This window comes from Heterocephalus glaber, unplaced genomic scaffold, assembly GCF_053883595.1.
Source record: "Heterocephalus glaber isolate CG9 unplaced genomic scaffold, H.glaber_assembly_v1.0 deba00001547, whole genome shotgun sequence".
Taxonomy (NCBI): Eukaryota; Metazoa; Chordata; class Mammalia; order Rodentia; family Bathyergidae; genus Heterocephalus; species Heterocephalus glaber.
The window spans coordinates 9,985,184-10,006,708 of NW_028258340.1; the positions used below are offsets into that span (position 1 = coordinate 9,985,184).

The 21,525-nt window shown below is 37.6% G+C and overlaps 1 long non-coding RNA gene across 3 annotated transcripts in view; it reads right to left on the reverse strand.

Annotated features, from left to right (window-relative positions):
* Positions 1–11,257, reverse strand: part of LOC110350257 (uncharacterized) — a 43,859-nt gene extending 32,602 nt beyond the window's left edge. Inside the window, exon 1 of one of the 3 annotated variants that reach the window (XR_015442460.1) lies at positions 11,065–11,257. This is a non-coding gene — a long non-coding RNA (uncharacterized LOC110350257). Of the gene's footprint in view, positions 1–4,353; positions 4,514–11,034 lie in introns of those variants that run through there. The other 2 variants (XR_015442461.1, XR_015442462.1) reach the window with 2 other exon arrangements.
* Between the last annotated feature and the right edge of the window lie 10,268 nt (positions 11,258–21,525).

The following is a 21,525-nucleotide window of genomic DNA, read 5'->3' on the forward strand; positions in this document are numbered from 1 at the left end:
ACTGACGAGCTTAACTGGGGCTTATTTGTGGGATAGGGCTAATATTACGAATGTCTGAAAAAAATCATGCTAGGGTTTATTTTCCAGTTTTGGGAAAAATACAGTACCATCAATATGATTGATTGGTGTTGATGGTGACCTTAAATATCTGGCTGAGATAGTGTATCATTCTAATCACATCAAGGGTACTTACTAACACTACTAACTGTTGGTGTTGACTTTGATCACCTGAGAGAGATAGCATTTGTCAGATTTTTTTGCTGTAAACTTACTGTTTCCCTCATTTTCCATATTGTACTCTGGAAGGAAGTCATTAGGAAGGGAAGTTTTGTCTCTTCTCTCCTATTTATTTATTTACTCAAGTACTTATTTATATCAGTATAGACATGAATATTTTATTCTTTTGATTCTAATCGATATAACTTATTTTGTTGCTCAAAGTTTTCCAGCTTTGTCCACTGGGAGCTCTTTCAATTGGCCTCTAATCCTTTTGTCATATTCCCATCAATAGGAATTTTTAGCACTTCATTACTTTTTTGGCATTGTAAGATGCTCCAGGCTCATCTCGAATATTTCCTGCCCCAGTTCTAGAATGAATCATTTGATCCTTTTCTTCTTTTCTTTCTTTTTTTTTTTTTAGGAATTTTATTAGAAATCAAAATCTTGGTGCTGAGTGTGCTCCTGCTACTGGGGTGTCATTGCTTCAAGCCCCTCTGAGCTAACAGGGCAAAACAACTTGGTGTATGTTAACCTAAGTGTACACATATGTCTATAAATATTTATATATGTAATAATCTGTATATATAGTAAGCTAAAAGATTAGTTCATATGGATGTCTCCAACTCTAATCCATTACCACCTGGATCACTCTAGGCTCCTCCCTTTGCTTTCCTGTAGATTCCTACCATAGCAGTGAGAAACCTGGCCTCCACCATCTACCATCTATTTAAAAATTTGTTCAATTCCAGTATACATGTGCATCAGAATCAGAATTGTTAATCTGGAGCCCTGTATATATAGTGCCTATGTGCAATTACTTTTGTTTTTTGTCATATGAAATCCAATCATTTCCTACATTAGTAATATTAGCAGCTTCGTATCCCCTTCTGTAAAGCTGTTTCATACATTTGTACTACAGTCAAATTATTTTACCACAATGTCCAATCTATCCTAGGTTTCCTACCTGTGGACTTTCAACAGTGAGATACCTGTCTCATATTACCTAATATTTTAGTCATTTGCACAAACCTAGAACACACAAATAATTTCAAAGTTATTAATCCTTACAATTACACAAGCAAACCTACTAAATAAGGTTCAATACTTGTTTGTTAATTATTATTTTCTTCTGAGATAAAATTTGCATACAATAAACTGGAAAAATCTTAGTATCTTAGGTTCACAGTTAGGTGAATTTTTGAGCAATCTATCTATCTTCATATCCCGCAATCACATTAAGATAGAGAATACTTCCATCACCCCAGAAACTTCGTGTCCTTTCACAATGAATTCCCTCCTCTAGAAATAACCCCATCCTGATTTTCTTTTCACCATAGATTAATTTGTCAACTCTAGAACTTCATATAAATGGAAACATACAGTATGGGATATTTTGCATGTGGCCCTTCTCATTCAGAATAATGTCTGTGAGATTCATCTGTGTTGTTTCTGTAGCCTTTTCATTAGTTAGTGGTTTTCATGAATGAAATCAAGCCAGCAGTGTGCTAGTAAATGCTTAACAACCAGCTCTCTGAAGCAAATAAAAAAGACTGGAATTGTAGCATTTGCTAATCTTTGTACTGTAAATACTCCCATGGCCTGTGTCAAGCTACTCTCAGAAAATTAACAAATGGTCCCTGAAAGCCAGTATGAACCAGCTCCAGCATGCCACAGAAAGCACAAGCTAGTGGTAGTCCATCAACAAATCAGATAAACCCTTTATTGTATTGTCTTCTGTAGTATTCTGACAGGCATTTTGCAGGAATGTAAGTCATAAAAGCCTTCTGATAATAGTACATCCAGTCAAACACAGCGGGCCTATGCCAGCTACTCCTAGATTCACATTTCTGAAAGATTTGCTGTCTTCTCTCTATCTTTTGACTATGTACTTGAGAGTCACGCCTTGTATCAGTGAGGGTTTCATAAAAAATTGCGGTAGACTCAGCCCACTGAAGTTTGGGACCTTGATTAAGTCTGTGGAGTTCAGTCTTTTATGAAACACTTTTATAGAGCTACTCCATTTATGGAGCTAGTAATCCAAACTGCTGGAATTAGGAAAATGTATCTGCTCACTTCTGCCTCTGGCAAGTGACATAATAAGGGTTATGTACAGCTGCAATTAGATAAAAGAAGGGAGACACATCACAGTTACGTTGAAATTTTCAAAAAAAAAAAATGGTCCAGAGAAAAATCCTCGGACACTTGAGCAAGCAAGAGCTCTTTCCGAGAATCTTTAGCTCACTAAATGCCTGTGGCTTTGACGAAGAACATTCAAGGCAGGCTTTTCTCCTTGGCTGCTTCTACTTTATATTTTTCTACTTGCTTTTTTATAAAGATGCTCAAAGTCAGAAAAAGAGAAAGAACTGTAACAGGGGAGGAGAATGTTTAAAGATCCTCCTTCACATGCGAGTTCCTTTCTACTGCAGAGCTGCATGACAGAGTCACTTGAGTTCATTAGACTCTCTTCAAAACAGTATATGAAAAAGAAAACCTTCTTTTTACCATACCAGTCACTGAATATGGCTTGTATATTTATAGGTTAGTGTGCTATCAGGGCCTTCTGAAGTCTGATGAAGTAGTATAACAAGCAGCTAATGCAATCCAAAGACCTTGACCATCTCACAACAATGTTGCTTGATGAATATAAAGCAATAGTTTCCTCTCTGCAATTCAGCCTTTACTAGAAATCCTATTTTGAATATAATTTCTCTCTGGTTATTTCACTGCCATCATTACTGAAATCATAAGCCCCGCTTAGGTTGTCTGTCTCTTTCTATTTCTCTTTGGATATAGTCTGTCATCAGACCATGTGTCCTTGTTTCTTATGCCAAGACCATGATCATTATGTCTTAGTATTAGGTTCCAGAGCAGCAGCTTTTGCCTCCCTCACAATGGAGGATCCTTATCCTTGAATAACTTGAAATAAAACTAGGCTTAATGACAGTTGAATGTTCCTGTTGCCCTTAACCCTATGCTCCATGTAACTCATATGCTTAGGCCCAAAAACACTTCTTTTCTTTGTTTATTCTTGTTAAACAGGATTTCCTTCTTTATCCCACCAGAAAAGGAAATTCCACCCTTCTCTGACCAACCAAATGGCTTACATCCCATCTCCTACAAAGTCCTCTTTTCTAGATGCAAAGATGACACCATGAATTTTCTATTTATAATATTCTCTAGTCATCTCTTGTCTCCCTTTTTCCCCTAGATGCCACCATAGATGAGCTATGCTGGATGTCAAAGGCCTGTCTAAGTTCTGAAATCCATGAAATGATAACTCAGGCTGGGTGGGCAATGAATGAACAAACAAAAGGTACAAAAGATGTTCTCAAGATCAAAATACGAAGCCTCTCCTGTCAACTTCCTTTTCTCCACACAGCTATCCAGAAGACTGGCAGTAATGTGGTCTTGTGTCTGTGCATCAGCCACAGTCCACAAATTATTGTTATTATTTAGAGAAGTCCACATCTCCAGCCCCCGTCTGCTAACTCAACACGGTTTGCACCCTCTCATTTTTTACTCCAGCACTGGGTTTCCTAAAGATATCAATGTAAAAGTCCTGGCAAAAGCTTTCCACAACAAGTCTCACTCCATATTAAACACACACACACACACACACACACACATTTTCTATCTTAGTTTAAATCTATTTTGGACATTTGACCACAGACTTTCATGTTTATATGCTGAATTTCGTTTCACCTGAGTTCCTATTGCATTTTTAAATTCCTCTTTTTGCTGGAGTGCTGCCACATCATTATATAGCATTTTCTGCATGAGTATCTTGAGGGCTGAGCCTAGGCCCTACCTGTCTTGATCTTCAGTATTTAGCACAGATTTTCTATAGATCATTTACACAAATGTTTGCCAAATTGCTGTTAAATATTTCCATACAACCCAGTGACTGGTTTAACTGTGAGTTGCTCAAAAGGAAGGAACTGCGTCTGCTTTATTTTCTACACAGAACCTAGCACAGGCAATGAAGTATTTAATACACTCTTTTGAAAGCTGATGCTATAATTTATAATTTATCTCAACTTGCACTGCCTGTCTATACTTTCTATGTGGTTTTCTTTGGTTTGCCATACATATTTGGAGACAGATAAGAAAACCAGAAAGGCAAGGACATCTTACCTGCTATCTTTTAAAGCCAAACAGGAGCAATCATTCTCTGTAACCTCTCTGTTATCTCCTTTGGAAATGAACATCAATGACCTTGATTTTAGATGAGAAGTGAATGACACTAGGACCAGACAAAGCCTTAATAGATGATTGTGCCCATTTCACCAGCTCCCCCAGGCCACCTGCCAGCGCAAGGGAAGAACATACAGTAACCCTATCAGTCAGCTCCACAATTAGAATGAATTCATAAGAAACAAAAGATCTTGTTTTCATGGGAAAATATCCTTTGTGATATTCAACAAAGGGAGAATAATTTTGAAAGCATGTGACTTGGGGTCCCATCCTGCAGTTCTTGCACAGACAAAACTCTCATTGACTCTATCAATAGAATTGTTGCTACATAAAAAGTGTTTTGCAAAATTTCCATGATGCTTCAAAGCACATTTTAAGTGCATCAGCCCCAGTATCCCACGCCCTCCCCATTTTAATAAAGCTGGAGAAGGTTTCTCTTAGATTGCCCTATTGTACAGCAGGAGACAAACATAGCAGAGGATCAGAAGCCAATGGATACCCCCACCCCCAACCCTGTATATATCATCATACCAAAATCCATGGCAATGTAGAGAAGGTCAAATTTCAACTGGATTTCTGAGCTTGAATTTTCCATTTCAAATTGCTCTTGCTAGGTAGACAGAAAATGAATTTCTTGCAGGCTTCAATAAATACCATCTCCAAGTAAAATCCACATTTTTCAAATAGATAACAGTATAATGATTGGTATTGCTATTCCAGCTATGGTTGAATAGCAAGCAGTCCATTCCTTTTCATGTAGTATGCTCCTTAAGAGTCTCAAAAGATGAAACTGGGCCTTCAATACTGCTAGAATGAAGGACAATGGGCCTGATCTCTTCTTTTGAATTCTTTTAGCAAATGTACTGGATAAAATAGACAAAGCTAGGAAACACTTCTCTTCTCAAAAAAAATAATAACAGGAAAAATCTGTCATAATAGGTTATCCATTCTTACCTTTACTGTGTTCTCACAATTGATGCAATTTTAATAAGTACCATATTCTTAAACTAAGAAAAAATTAATTCATGAGCTTTTACCCTAAAAATATAATGCTAATAATTCCACAAATGGGTACAAAAGAAAATTAGGGAGATGGAAGTCTCTCTCCTGGAACTTTTATGAACCAGAAAGACCTTTACTAGCCTGATATACTATAGGCCAGCAATCAGACTCTCTGGGAGATATAATCAAATTATATGACTACCCAAAGGAGAAAATTACGATGTCATCTTGAAACCTAAAGACAGGTATTTATGACATATTTTCTGATCATACACACTACACACATATGCACATGACGTCTGGCATACATTAACTGCACACTTATTCTGAAGTCATTTCATATTTATGTATATTGTCTTCTTAGAAAAGGAACATAAAGCAGAAACTATGTTTTCAATCTCACTTGTATTTTTTCAAAAATTATAATATTAATTACAGAAACAATTAACACGTGTGGAGCACTTAACACTGTATATATCAGATGCTCCTCCAAGTGTTTTGCATATAACATGCCATTTAATAATCATTACAAGGCAGGTGCACAGGCCTCAGCCAAAGGCCTGCCCAGATACCATTGGTAAATGTGCACAGGCCCTAGCACAAGGTTTCCCAGACAACAGCAGTGCAGGCATGCAGGCCACAGCCAGGGGCCTGCCCAGACACCAGCAGCCTGGGCGCACAGGCCCCAGCCAGAGGCCTGCCCAGATACTGTCAGTAAGTGTATGCAGACCCCAGCCAGAAGCCTGCCAAGACAACAGTGGTGTGGGCACATGGGCCCCAGCCAGAAGCCAGCCCTGACAACAGCTACAGAAGTGTGCAGGCCCCAGCCTGAGGGCTGCCCAGATACCACAGGTAACTGCATGCAGGCTCCAGCCAGAACCCCACTCAGACAAAAGCAGTGCAGGGATCCAGGAGGCCATCATTCTGAGCCTAGGAATTGGAGCAGTCATGAGCAGTAGAGGGAAGGACTCTCTGAGACTTGTTGAGAATTGCAGCCCACTGGGAGAGCAGAGTCACTTCAATAAAGCCACAGCAGACTGCAGCGGTAGAAATGAGAAGACATCTAAATAAGACTCAACACCAGACATCTAGATCACCAAAGGTAACCCCAAGGAGGAACTAGATGGAACAATTTGAAATTCAACCACCTGGACACCCTGAACTAGCAATGAAAGAGGATCTGGAAAAATAAAATCAGAAATAATTCCTCAGATAACAACAGAGATGGTGTCCATAGTGAAAGACATGATTAACAACTCTGGAGTAGACACAGATAAAAAAAAAGGAGTTCAGGAATATGATGGAATTCCAGCATAGGAAATAAATGGAATCCGTAAAACAGACTCAAACAGATATCCAGGATATTAAAAACTCCATTGAAAGTTGATACAGCAGAATGAGCCAATGTGAGGACAGAATATCAGATATAGAAGACAGGATTACAATTAGTAACCAGGAAAAGAAAGATTTCTTAAGAATAGCAAGGGACCATGAGAAATCAATGCACCAGCTGCTCGATGATACAAAGAAGAATAACATAAGACTAATCAAAGTCAATGAAGAAACAGAAGATAGTGCAAACGATATTAAAAAACTGTTCACACAAGTAATGGCAGAAAATTTCCCAAGCAGGGGGAAAGAATTTGACAGACAGATAAGTGAGGCATATAGGACTCGAACTAGTCGTGATCAAAGAAACAATCTACACCTAGGCATATAATGCTCAAGATTCCAGAAACACAACAGAAGAAAAAGATCCTATAAGCAGTTAGAGAAAAGAAATAAATCACATACAAAGGAAAGCCCATCAGAATCACACCAGATTTCTCAACACAAAGCCTCAAGGTAAGAAGAGCTTGGAATAAAATATTTCAAGCCCTAAAAGAAAGCAACCTCCAACCCAAATTGATGTACCCTGCAAAACTATCTTTCAAAATCAATACAGAAATAAGATATTTTCATGACAAAAAACACCGAGGAACTTCATGAATACCAGACCAGCACTCAAAAAAATTTTTAAACAATTACCTAGGAAAAGACAATGAAGGTCACAACTGATGAAGCCCAACAGAATGAATCCATCAGGCATTTAAAAAATTAAATGCAAAGGAGGAGAATCCAAAACAGGAAAAGGTCAAGACAAGGTTAAGTCAGTACATATCAGTTATAACCATCATCGTTAATGGTCTCAATTCACCAATCAAAAGAAATACACTGGCAGAATGGGTCAAAAGGCAAGATCCAATAATGTGGTGCAGACAAGAAATGCAATGCAAAAAGAAACTCACAGACTGAAAGTTAAAGGGTAGAAAACAATACTCCACATGACAGGAAACTTAAAAAAGCAGGAGTAGCTATCCTGCTTGCAGATAAAATAGATTTCAAACCAAGACAAAGAGAGACAAAGAAGGCTAGTACATCCTTGTATAGGGAACAATCCAAGAGGAAGAGATGACAATCACAAACAAATATGCACCACATACTAGTGCACCCAACTACATAAAACAAATATTAACAGACATGAAAAATCAAAAAAGCACTAATACAACAGTAGTGAGGGACATCAATACCCCACTGTCACAAATAGATTGATCAACTGGACAAAAAATAAGCAATGAAGTACTAAAACTCAATTCAACTCTTGAACAGATGGATTTAACAGATGTCTACGGAGTGTTCCACCCCACAAAAGCAGAATACACATTCTTTTCAGCTGCACATGGGTCATTCTCCAAAATAGGCAACATATTCGCACATAGAACATGTTTAAGTAAGTGCAAAGGAACTGAAGTTATCCCCTGTATATTAGCAGACCATAGTGTGATGAAATTGGAGATCAATAGCAAAATAAACTGCAAGAATTTCATAAACATGTGGAAATTGAACAACACACTTCTGAATAACCAATGGGACACACAGGAAATTAAAGAAGAAATCAGACAGTTTCCATAATTAAATGACAATGACAGTACAACATGTACGAATCTATGGGACACAAAGAAAGCTGTCTTATGAGGGAAATCCACAGCAGTGAATACTCACATTAGGAAAACAGAATGAGCTCAATTAAACAACCTGATGCTGAACCTCAAGCTTCTAGAAAAAGAAGAGCAGGACAAACGCAAAGATCATACAAGGGAGGAAATTATAAAGATCAGAGCAGAAATCAATGCAGTGGAGAATAAGAGAATGATACAAAAAAATCAATGAAGCCAAGAGTTGGTTCTTTGAAAAAATAAACAAAACTGACAAAACTTTAGTCAACTTTATCAGAAAAAGGAAAAAAAAGGCCCAAATCCATGCAATTAGTAATGAAAAGGGTGAAATTACAATGGACCCAGCAGAAATCCAGAGGATCATCAATACCTACTTCCAGAACCTATACTCCAATAAGATGGAAAACACAGAAGAAATGGACAGATTCCTAGATACATATGAATTACCACAGTTCAATGAAGAAGACCTAAAAATTCTAAACAACCCAATATCAACCAATGAAATTGAAAACATAATTAAAAACTTATCAACTAAGAAAAGCCCGGGTCCTGATGGCTTCACTGCTGAATTCTACAAGACATTTAGAGAGGAATTACTGCAACTACTGTTTAAACTCTTCAATGAAATTGAAAGGGAAGCAATACTCCCAAATTCATTCCTGGAAGCAAGCAAAACCTTGAAACCCAAATCAGAGAAAGATCCAACCGAAAAAGAGAACTGTAAGCCAATCTCACTAATGAACATAGATGCAAAAATCCTTAATAAGATATTGGCAAATAGAATGCAGAAGATCATCAAGAAGATCATACACCCTGATCAAGTGGGATTCATCCCAGAGATGCAGGGCTGGCTCAACATATGCAAATCAATCAATGTAACACACTATATCAATAGAGCCAAGGACAAAAACCATATGGTTATCTCCATAGATGCAGAAAAAGCATTTGACAAAATCCAACGTGCATTTATGATTAAAACCCTATGAAAAATTGGAGTAGATGGTCTCTGCCTCAAACTGATAAAAGCCATCTATGAAAACCAACAGCCAATATCAGACTAAATGGTCAAAAACTGAAATCCTTCACACTAAAAGCAGGAACAAGACAAGGATGTCCACTATCACCACTCTTGTTCAATATAGTTTTGGAAACATTAGCCACGGCAATTAGACAAGAGAAAGAAATAAAGGAATAAAGATAGGAAATGAAGAAGTCAAATTGTCATTATTTGCAGATGACATGATACTCTATATAGAAGACCCCAAGAACTCCACCAAAAGTCTTCTAGACTTAATAACCAAATTCAGTCAAGTAGCTGGATACAAGGTCAACACACAAAAATCAATAGCTTTCCTCTACACAAATGACAGACTCACTGAGAGAGAAATAGGGCAAACAATTCCTTTCACAATAGCATCAAAGAAACTGAAATACTTAGGAATCAACCTAACGAAAGAAATCAAAGACCTCTTCTCTGAAAACTATAGCACTCTGAAAAGAGAGATTGAAGATGACACCAGAAAATGGACAGACATCCCCTGCTCCTGGGTAGGAAGGATCAATATAGTGAAAACGGCCATACTTCCAAAACTACTATCTAGATTCAATGCAATTTCAATTGAGATCCCAGCAGCATACTTCATGAACCTTGAGAAAACAATAAAAAAATTCATTTGGAACAAAAGATACCCAGAATAGCAAAAGAGATTCTAGGTAACAGAGATGGCTGGGGGTATCACAACCTGCAACTTCAAACTATACTACAAAGCTACTGTAAAAAAAGCAGCATGGTACTTGCAAAGAAACAGACCTGAGGACCAGTGGAACAGATTAGAAGATGCAGAAACAACTCCAGACATACTCAGCCATCTCATCTTTGATAAAGGAGCCAAACATCCTCTCTGGATGAAAAATAGCCTCTTTAATAAATGGTGCTGAAAAAATTGGGTTTCAACTTGCCAAAGATTAAAACTAGATCTATATCTCTCAGCATGCACTAAACTAAAATCAAAATGATTTAAGATCTATATATTAAAACAGAAATACTGAACTGGCTGGAACAGAGGTTAGGTAGAACACTTTTAGACATTGGTGTATGAAAAGATTTCACTAACAAAACCTCAGTTGCCCATGAACTAGCACAAACAATCAACAAGTGGGATCTCTTCTTATTAAAAAACTTCTGCACAGCAAGAGAAACAGTGGGACGACAGCACTTGGTCCAGAGGAAGGGGCTTCCCGGTCACCATCCCTCCCACTGCTCCCGGCCGAGAGGGAGGGGCTTCTGAGCCACCATCCCACTGCTCCTGATCCAGAGGAAGGGGTTTCCCAGCCACCATCCCTCCCACTGCTCCCAGCCCACAGGAAAGGGCTTTTGGGTCACCACCCCTACTGCTGCTCCCGGCCCCTGTCCCACCTCACCCAGCTCAGAGGAGGTAATCTGTGCAGGCGCTAACAGCCCCCACGCCCCAGTCGAAATGAGAAAACATGTAAATAAGTCTCAAAACCAGACTTCCAGATCACCTACAGCAACCCCAAAGGGAAATGAGATGAAACGCTCTGATACTCAACCACCTGGACCCACTGAACTGGCAACAAAAGGGGATTTGGAAAAAGCCCCTACCTGTGGGCCGGGAACAGTGGGTCTCAGTACCTTGGTCTGGTGGTCTGGTGTCCTCTGCATCTTTGTAGTGTGGAATCAGGTGGCTGCCTGTCTGCAGCGGGGTGATTCAGTGTCTTCTGCTTGACTCAGGACCTCGTTAGGGCATGCACAGACCTGCCTGTATGCAGTGGGCTGATTCGGCGTGTTCTGTGTGACTCAGGACCTTGATAGGGCATGGGCAGACCTGCCTGTCTGCAGCGGGGTGATTAGGCATCTTCTGCTTGACTCAGGACCTTGGTAGGGCGTGCACAGACCTGCCTGTCTGCAGTGGGCTGATTCGGCGTGTTCTGTGCGACTCAGGACCTAGGTAGGGCATGGGCAGACCTACCTGTCTGCAGCGGGGTGATTCAGCCTCTTCCAAGTGACTCAGGTCCTGGGTGGGGCATGCACAGACCTGTCTGTCTGCAGCGGGCTCAAGATAACCTTTTTTAACCCAGGAATTGGTATACTGGTGAGCAGCAGAGTAAAGGCTGCTCAGTGGCTTGCTGAGAATTCAAGACCACTGGGTAAGCAAAAAGTCACATCAACAAAGACACAGAAGGCTGCACCTGTTGAAATGAGAGAACATATAAATAGGTCTCAAAACCAGACTTCCAGATCACCTAAGACAACCCAAAAGGGCCACAAGATGGAAAAATCTGATACTCAACCACCTGGACAGCCTCAACTGGCAACAAAAGAGGATCTGGAAAAATTTAAATCAGAAATAATTTCTCAGATAACAGCAGAGATTGTGCCCATAGGACAAGACAAGTTTAATAACTTTACAGCAGACATAGATTAAAAAAAAAATTAGAGGAGCTGAGGAACATGATGGAATCCCAACACAGGAAACAAACAGAATCCATAAAACAGATGCAAACAGATTTCCAGGAGATTAAAAACTCCATTGAAAGTTTATGCAGCAGAATGAGCCAATGCACGGATAGAATTTCAGATGTAGAAGATAGGATTGCAACTAGTGACCAGGAAAAAAAAATTCTTAAAAATAGTAAGAAACCAAAAGAAATCAATCCAGCAGCTGCTAGATGATGCAAAGAAGAATAACATAAGACTGATTGGAGTCAAGGAAGAAACAGGAGAGAGTGCAGATGACATTAAAAACAACTGTTCACAGGGCCAGGGTTTAGCTCAGTGGTTCCGCCAACTGCCTTGCAAGCACGAGGTCCTGAGTTCAATCCCCGGTACCAAAAAAAAAACAAAAAAAAACACAACTGTTCACAGAAGTAATGGCAGAAAACTGCAAACAGGAGAAAAGAACTTGACACAGTGAGGCATATAGGACTCCAACTAGCTGTGAGCAAAAAAAATCTACACATAGGCATATAATAGTTAAGATTTCAGAAACCCAACAGAAGAACAAAGTTCTACAAGCAGTTAGAGAAAAGAAACAAATCACATACAAAGGAAAGCCTATCAGAATCACAGCATACTTCTCCATGCAAACCCTCAAGGCAAAAAGAGCTTGGAGTAATGTATTTCAAGCCCTAAAGAAAAACAGCCTCCCACCCAGATTGATGTGCCCTGCAAAACTATCTTTCAAAATTGATGGAAAAATAAGATAAATTCATGACAAAGAGGACCTTAGAAATTTCATGAATACCAAACCAGCACTCCAAAAAATTTTAGACAATATCCTAGGAAAACACAATGAGGATCACAACCCTAGGAAGCACTGCAGAATGAATCCATCAGGCATGACAAGAAATTAAATGCAAAGGGGGAGAATCCAACAAAAAGAAAAAGTCATGACAATGATGAGATGACAAACATAAATATATATGCACCAAATGCTAGTGCGCCCAACTATATAAAACAAATACAGACAAGAAAAGTCATATATGCACCAATACAATAGTAGTGGGGGTACTCAATACCCCACTGTCACAAATAGATCAACTAGACAAAAAACAAGTAACGAAATACTAGAACTCAATCGAACTCTTGAACAAATGAACTTAACAGATGTTTACAGAGTGTTCCATCCCACAAAATCAGAATACACATTCTTCTCAGCTGCACAAAGGTTGTTATCCAAAATAGACCACATACTTGCTCATAGAACATGATTAAGTAAGTGTAAAGGAATTGAAGTTATCCCCTGTATATTAGCAGACCGTAGTGTGATGAAATTGGAGATCAATAGCAAAAGAAACTGCAAGAATTTCATAAACACATGGAAATTGAGCAGCACACTTCTGAATAACCAATGGGTCACTGAGGAAATTAAAGAAGAAATCAGACAGTTCCTTCAATTAAATGACAATGACAATACAACATGTCGGAATCTATGGGACACAATGAAAGCAGTCTTATGAGGGAAATTCGTAGCAGTGAATACTCACATTAGGAAAACAGAACGAGCCCAATTAAACAACCTGATGCTAAACCTCAAGCTTCTAGAAAAAGAAGAGCAGGGGCCGAGGATTTAGCTCAGTGGTTTCTCCGCCTGCTGCGAAAGTGCAAGGACCCGAGTTTGATCCCCAGTACCAAAAAAAAAAAAAAAAAAGAGAGCAGGACAAACCCAAAGCTCATACAAGAGAGGAAATTATAAAGATCAGAGCAGAAATCAATGCAATGGAGACTTAGAGAATAATACCAAAAAAATCAATGAAACCAAGAGTTGGTTCTTGGAAAGAATAAACAAAATTGACAAACCCTTAGCCAACTCATCAAAAAAAGGAAAGAAAAGGCCCAAATCCATGCAATTAGAAATGAAAAGGGTGAAATCACAATGGACCCAGAAGAAATCCAGAGGATCAACAATACCTACTTCGAGAAGCTGTATGCCAATAAGATGGCAAATACAAATAAAATGGACAGGTTCCTAGATACATGTGAATTATCAACTTAAATGAAGATGACCTAAATATTCTAAATGACCCAATATCAACCAATGAAATTGAAAATATAATTAAAAACTTATCAACTAAGAAAAGCCTGGGTCCTGATGGCTTCACTACTGAATTCTACAGACATTTAGAGAGGAACTACTGCCACTAATCTTTAAACTCTTCAATGAAATTGAAAGGGAAGCAATACTCCTGAAATCATTCCTGGAAGCAACCATCACCTTGATCCCCAAAGCAGAGAAAAACCCAAATGAAAAAGAGAACTATAGGCCAATCTCAGTAATAAACATACATGCATAAATCCTTAATAAAATACTCACAAATAGAATGCAGAAGTTCATCAAGAAGATCATACACCCTGACCAAGTTGGATTCATCCCAGGGATGCAGGGATGGTTCAACATAAGGAAATCAATCAATCACTCTATTAATATAGCCAAAGACAAAAACCACATGATCATCTTAATAGATCCAGGAAAAGCATTTGACAAAATCCAACATGCATTTATTATAAAACTCTCCAAAAAATTGAAATAGATGGTCTCTACCTCAAACTGATAAAAGCCATCTATGAAAAACCAACAGCCAATATCATATTAAATGGCCAAAAACTGAAATCCTTCACACTAAAATCAGGAACAAGACAAGGATGTCCACTATCACCACTCTGGTTCAATATAGCCTTGGAAAGAGTAGCTACAGCAATTGGACAAGAGAAAGAAATAAAAGGAATAAAGATAGGAAATGAAGAAGTCAAATTGTCATTATTTGCAGATGACATGATACTCTATATGGAAGACCCTAAGAACTCCACCAAAAGTCTTCTAGACTTAATAACCAAATTCAGTAAAGTAGCTGGATACAAGGTCAACACACAAAAATCAATAGCTTCTCTGTACACAAAGAACAGACTCACTGAGAGAGAAATCGGGAAATCAATTCCTTTCACCATAGAATCTAAAAAATTGAAATACCTAGGAATCAACCTAACAGAAGAAAGTAAAGACCTCTTCTCTGAAAACTATAGCACTCTGAAAAGAGAGATTGAAGAGGATATCAGAAAATGGAAAGACATCCCTTGCTCCTGGGTAGGAAAAATCAAAATAGTGAATATGGCCATACTTCCAAAACTGTTGCATAGATTTAATGCAATCCCAACTGAAATTCCAGCAGCATACCTCACAGACCTGGAGAAAACAATCCAAAAATTCATTTGGAACAAGAAGGACCTAGAAGAGCAAAAGCAATACTAGGCAATAAAGACAAGGTAGGGGGTATCACAATCCCCAACTTGAAACTATACTACAAAGCCACTGTGATAAAAACAGCATGGTACTGGGAAAAAAACAGACCTGAGGACCAGTGGAACAGATTAGATGATGCAGAAACAACTCCAGACATACTCAGCCACCTCATCTTTGACAAAGGAGCCAAATACCCTCACTGGAGGAAAGATAGCCTCTTTAATAAATGGTGCTGGAAAAACTGGGTTTCAACTTGCCAAAGATTAAAACTAGACCTATATCTCTCACCACGCACTAAACTAAAATCAAAATGATTTAAGATCTATGTATTAAAACAGAAACGCTGAACCAGCTGGAACAGAGGTTAGGTAGAACTCTTCAAGACATTGGTGTAGGAAAAGATTTATGAACAAAACTTCATTTGCCCATAAACTAGCACAAACAACAACAAGTGGGATCCCTTCTTACTAAAAAGCTTCTGAACAGCAAGAGAAACCACCAACAGTATGAAGAGACAACCCAGAATGTGGGAAAAAAATTTTCACCTGTTGTTCCTCAGACAAAGGTCTACTATCTAGAATCTATAAAGAACTTTAAAAAATCACACCTCCCAAATTTAAAGACCCAATCCGAAAATGGACATCTGAAATGAACAGACATTTCTCAGACAAAGAAGTAGAAATAGCAAATAAACACATGAAAAAATGTTCAATATTACTGGTCATTTGAGAGATGCAAATGAAAACAACACTGAGATTCCACTTCAGCCCAATAATAATGGCTGCTATCATGAACTCAACCAATAACAAACGCTAGCAAGGCTGTGGGGAAAGAGGAAGCCTACTCCATTGCTGGTGGGAGTGTAGTCTGGTGCAACCACTGTGGAAATCAGTATAGAGAGACCTCAAAGAACTAGGACCTGAAGTCCCATTTGACCCAGCTATTGCCCTGATGTGTATCTTCCCCAAAGAACTAAAAGAATCATACCATAGTGATATATATGTGCCCATGTTCATAGCAGCACAATTTGTAATAGCTAAAACTTGGAAACAGCCCAAATGCCCATCAACTGGAGACTGGATAAAGAAAATGTGGTTTTTTAATAAAATGGAGTATTACTCAGCCATAAGAAATGAGAAACTAGAGACATTTATAGGTAAATGGCTGCACATTGAAGTGATACTCTTAAGTGAAATAAATAGGATACACATTTTAAATACCAAATCGTTTCTCTAGTGTGAGAACCTGAAAGTGTAAATAAGAACTAAAAGGTATGATAGATCATGTGAAATAGGAAAATAATGTGCAAGCGGGAAGGGGAAGTGGGAGGGTTAGGGGAAAAGAAAGAAGGGAATGGAATTAATATGAGAAAAAGAAAAAATGGAAACAAAGTCATTGTAGATAGGGAGGGGTGGAGAGGTTGAAGTGAGGGCCGGTGAATTGGGAAAAAATAAGAACCAAGATGGATTATGTAAAGGTGCAAATTTCCAATGATGAATGTCATTATATTGTATGCCTTAAATATATCAATAAAATTAATCTTTAAAAAAACCTACAGCAAACTAACAGTTGATATATATACACATATATATATGTATATATGTGTATATATATACATATATATGTATATATGTATATATACGTATATACACACACGTATATACACGTGTATATATACGTATATATACAGTATATACACACACGTATATATACACGTGTATATACGTATATATATGCGTATATACGTGTATATATACGTGTATATATACTTATATACGTATATATGTGTATATATGTGTATATATACATGCATATATACGTATATATATACGTGTATATACGCATATATACGTATATATACATACATATATGTGTGTATATATGTATATATATACATATATATATGTGTGTATATATGTATGTATATATATCTTAAATTTGGATGGAAGCCTCAAAGACCCCACAAATCCTGTACTCATCATTCCTGGAAAACCAGCACCATGTGGGTGTTGCCAAGATCTGCCGCCTGCTGAAGCTGTAGCCAGGTCCCCACCCATGGACTACTGATGCAGTGGCTTCTGAGTGCCTGAGTGACTGAACTCAAGGATGTACTTCCCTAGGCAGCCCTGAATGAGAAGGGTGCTGTGAGGCTCTCCTCAAAGCAAAGTTTTTTACACCCTTGAGCCTGTGTGGGTTAGGTCTTGCTAATTCCTGAGATGTCCCCAAGCCATTTTTCCTATTGTCCTCATGCAAAGTAGTTAGCTTTTTTTTTAATGGCACCATTTTGATGGTGCTAGTGCTTTTAGCAACAGATATGTTGTCTGGTATTTCTGGGAGGATCTTTGACCCCAATTCCTTGGTCCCAACTTTACATGCACTTTATTTCTTAACAAATGGTAAAATTTTCAAATCATTGAGCTCTGCTTTTTGCTCCTGATTTTCAGTGTAGTTCTGGCTAAAAGCAGCCAAGAATATCCATGCCACACCCTGAACATTGGGGCTGCCTTGACATTTCTGCCACCAAATGAATTCATCTTCTACTTTTAAATTCAGCCTTACAAAAGTTTTAGGACATGGACAAAATGGAGACAAATTCTGTGCCATAATGAAACACATATGGCCTCTGGTATATTTTTCTAATACAATCTTCATTCCCATCTGAAACCTCACAAGCCTGGCCTTTATTGTCTGCATTCCTATCAGCATTCTGATCTTAGGAGCTCCATCAGAATTTCCCATCAAACTTTGCTTCCAGCATTTCTGCTCTGCGGTTTCTCCAGCCCACATCTCTAATTCTTTCCCAACTCCTCCTGCAAACCAGTCCCTTCCTGAATAGTCCCAATGATGAAGAGCTCAAAGATTCATTAAGCTCTCTGTTCCATAGCAACAAGACAGCCACACCAAAGTGCTGACTTGTTAACATTGTACTCACTGAGAAATGTGGCATAATCTTGTCCCAGAATCTGATAAATCCAAAACAATATTCCTCCCCTAATGCAGATTGAAGGGAGGAGGGAAACAGGCTATTCTTCCTTTACTAATTTATATAGCTAAAGGGATCATAGCTTTCAGACAGCTTTGCAGAGTTACTGGTTTGTATTAAACTTGGGAACAATTAAATCCCCCAGGTCATTTTCATGAAAACTTCTGAGATCTCCTCCATCTTACACTCATATAATTACATTATGAACACTTAATGAAAATTTTGCATTTATTTCTGTTAGTTTAAATCTCATTCTTTTTGTTTCCTAATTCTAGTCTAGGATATTATCTGATATCCGAAAGTTTTCATCTAATATATTATCCAACACTCCAACACATCTCTTCCAATTTTAGTTCATTTACAAATATGATTCTTGTGTCTTTGGGGTCTTCATTCAAATAGCTGATAAAAGTAAAAACTGGAGAAAGGAAAGGTCAGAGGTCTTGAAACCACTACCCAAAACTTCATTTTAAACTGACACAGATGTAATTAAATATATTTTTTCCCAAATGGTCACAAAACTCTCCAAAAGCAATAGAATTATTTGGACTTTACTTTCATATATTGTCCACAAAGATATCAAGACTACCAAATAGTGATTTACGTCATGTTATTCTACTGGTCATTCTATTTTTCTGTCAATCTTGGAATCTATTTTTTTTTAAGGAAATGAAAATAATTTACTTTTTTAAATTATGTATAAATTCAATGCCAGAGAGATAAGTTAATAGAAATGTTCATCTCTGTTATTATCTCCAAGAATCTATCTTTTCATGTGTCTATATGACAGATTATACCTTTAATCTGCAACAATCCTAGAACAAAAAATTATAAGTAGTACACTTTACATTTATAAAGCAATACATGTACATTTGCCACACAGTAGCTTTTTAAAAGGCAGAACAATTAGCAATTTTATCAGTTTGTTAATGTATTTGCATTTTGTATATATTTGCATTTCATATTTAATTTGGTGCCATATAACTGTTAAAATTAACCAGACTCAGTAGATAGTGTTACTTACTGACATTTTGATATGCCTTTAAATTAATAATGAGATCTAAGATCTAATTATTGAACAGATAAATAAACAGAGGTACAATCAACAGGAAAATTGTTCTTCTATGCACCCAATGATAAGTGAAATTGTCTTTAGTACCACATATATATAGAAGTGTATGAGGCATATACATATATATATATATATATATATATAATATCATACTGTTAAAATTTCTAAATCTGTTAGATCACTTGAGGAGCTGATAATTTTTAATGAAATCTATAATATGTCTTCAAGTACCTTAGGATGAATTTTTAAAACAAAAAGGTTTGGCTATATTGTGCTTATAACAGAGCCTTAGGTGTCTGAGTGTCTGATCTGGGATTTTAGGGATTAATTTTAAGTTATTTCAGAGAGAACAACATTAAAGCATATTTTATAAAAATCCTTAGAACCAGCTAACCTGTCAAAAATCCATTCAGTTTCCAATTAAACTAGCTCTGCTCTCCCAATGTCACCCCTATCTTTTTATGTCTGTTCTTTCTGGTCACTGTTAAAGTATTCATTCCAATGCTCATCCAAGCTTCCTCTTCTCCCAGCCTCTATTTCCCTTACCTCATTTATCTCCACTCACACCTGGATAAAGACTTGGTACACTCAGCAGCAGGAATAGGGCAAAAATATCAACAAATTCCCTCACTATTTGCCTATGTGACTTTATTCACACATTGCTCATATTAAGATTAATGCTGGTTAGCGTGTCCAAAACCTAGGTTAAGAAAACAAAAATGGCATCTAGAGTTGACTGCAAAAGCAACATGGTTACTGATGTCCACATGTTTGTTAATTTTGTCTTTCAGAAAATATTTTTGAGCCAAATGTGGTGGCACACACCTGTAATCCCAGCACTCTGGGAAGCTGAGTCTGGAGGAACATGAATTTGACCTCAGACTGGGCAATTTACCAATTTAGTGAGACTCTGTCTCAAAATAAAAGAAAAACTTAAAGGGGGTGGGGAGTTTGAGGTGTAGCTCAATGTAAAGGCCCTGGGTTCAATCGTCAGTAAAGCACACACACAAAAATTATTTTTAGTACCTATTGTGGCTCTTAAAATGAGAGATCCAATATTTACACTAATTCTATACATAGTGCAGTTATAAAATATATAATCTGTATCCCATTTGCTAAATTAGGACTTGAATTCCAACTAATGAACTTTTTCACAGTTCCTAAACACCATATTTCTTTCTATAGCTTTTTTGCTTTAGGGGATTTTACCTTCATGGGATATACTTACATAAGCAACTCATAAGAGGTAGGGATGTAGTGGTGAAGTAAAATAGGGATTAAGAGGACAAAGGAGTCAGGTAGGTGGAAAAGAGCTTAAGAAAATCCAAGTGTACATTGCACAAATGAGAGAGAGAGAGAGAGAGAGAGAGAGAGAGAGAGAGAGAGAGAGAGAAAACCATTATCTCAATTTTTCTCTCTCTCCCTTCCTCTTTGACTCTTTCCTTCCTTCCTTTTTTTTTTTTTTAATCCTGGGATTCCTTTTCTAGTGATATAATACACACATACAAATAAAATGCCTCAATGGAAAAACAAATACATATTCTTTCTCATTCCATTTCAGCAGGAGAGCTTTTTCAAATTTTATTAGTGCATATTAATATTACATGATGGTGGGATTTATTTTGGGATGCTGGTATTTTCTTACTCCCACTTAAAGTCATCTCTATGAAAAAAAAAAACTTAGAGAAAAAAAGCAGTGAAAGATTTCCATCCCCTGACATGATAATCTACATAGAAGACCCCAAAAACTCCACCAAAAGACTCTTAGATTTAATAACCAAATTCAGCAGCATAGCCGGATACAAAGTCAACACTCAAAACTCAACAGCATTCTGGTACACAAATAACAAACTCACTGAGAGAGAGATTAAGGAAACCACACCTTTCACAATAGCATAGAAAAAAATGAAATACTTAATAATCGATTTAACAAAGGAAGTAAAAGACCTTTATATTGAAAACTAAAGTACTCTGAAAAAAGAGGTCAAAGAGGATATCAGAAAATGGAAAGGTATCACTTGTTCTTGGGTAGTGAAATTGGGCATACTTTCAAAATTGCTATGCAGATTTGATGCAGTCCCAATCAAAATACCAACAGTATGCCTCACAGAATTAGAGAAAACAATTCTAAAATTCCCTTGGAACCAGAAGAGACTTAGAATAGCAAAAGTAATTCTGGGCACCAAAGGCAAGGCAGGGGCCATCACAATCCCTGACCTGAAATTACACTACAAAGCTACTGTGATTAAAACAGTATGGTACTGGGGAAAGAAAAAAAAAAAACCAGACCTGAGGATCAAT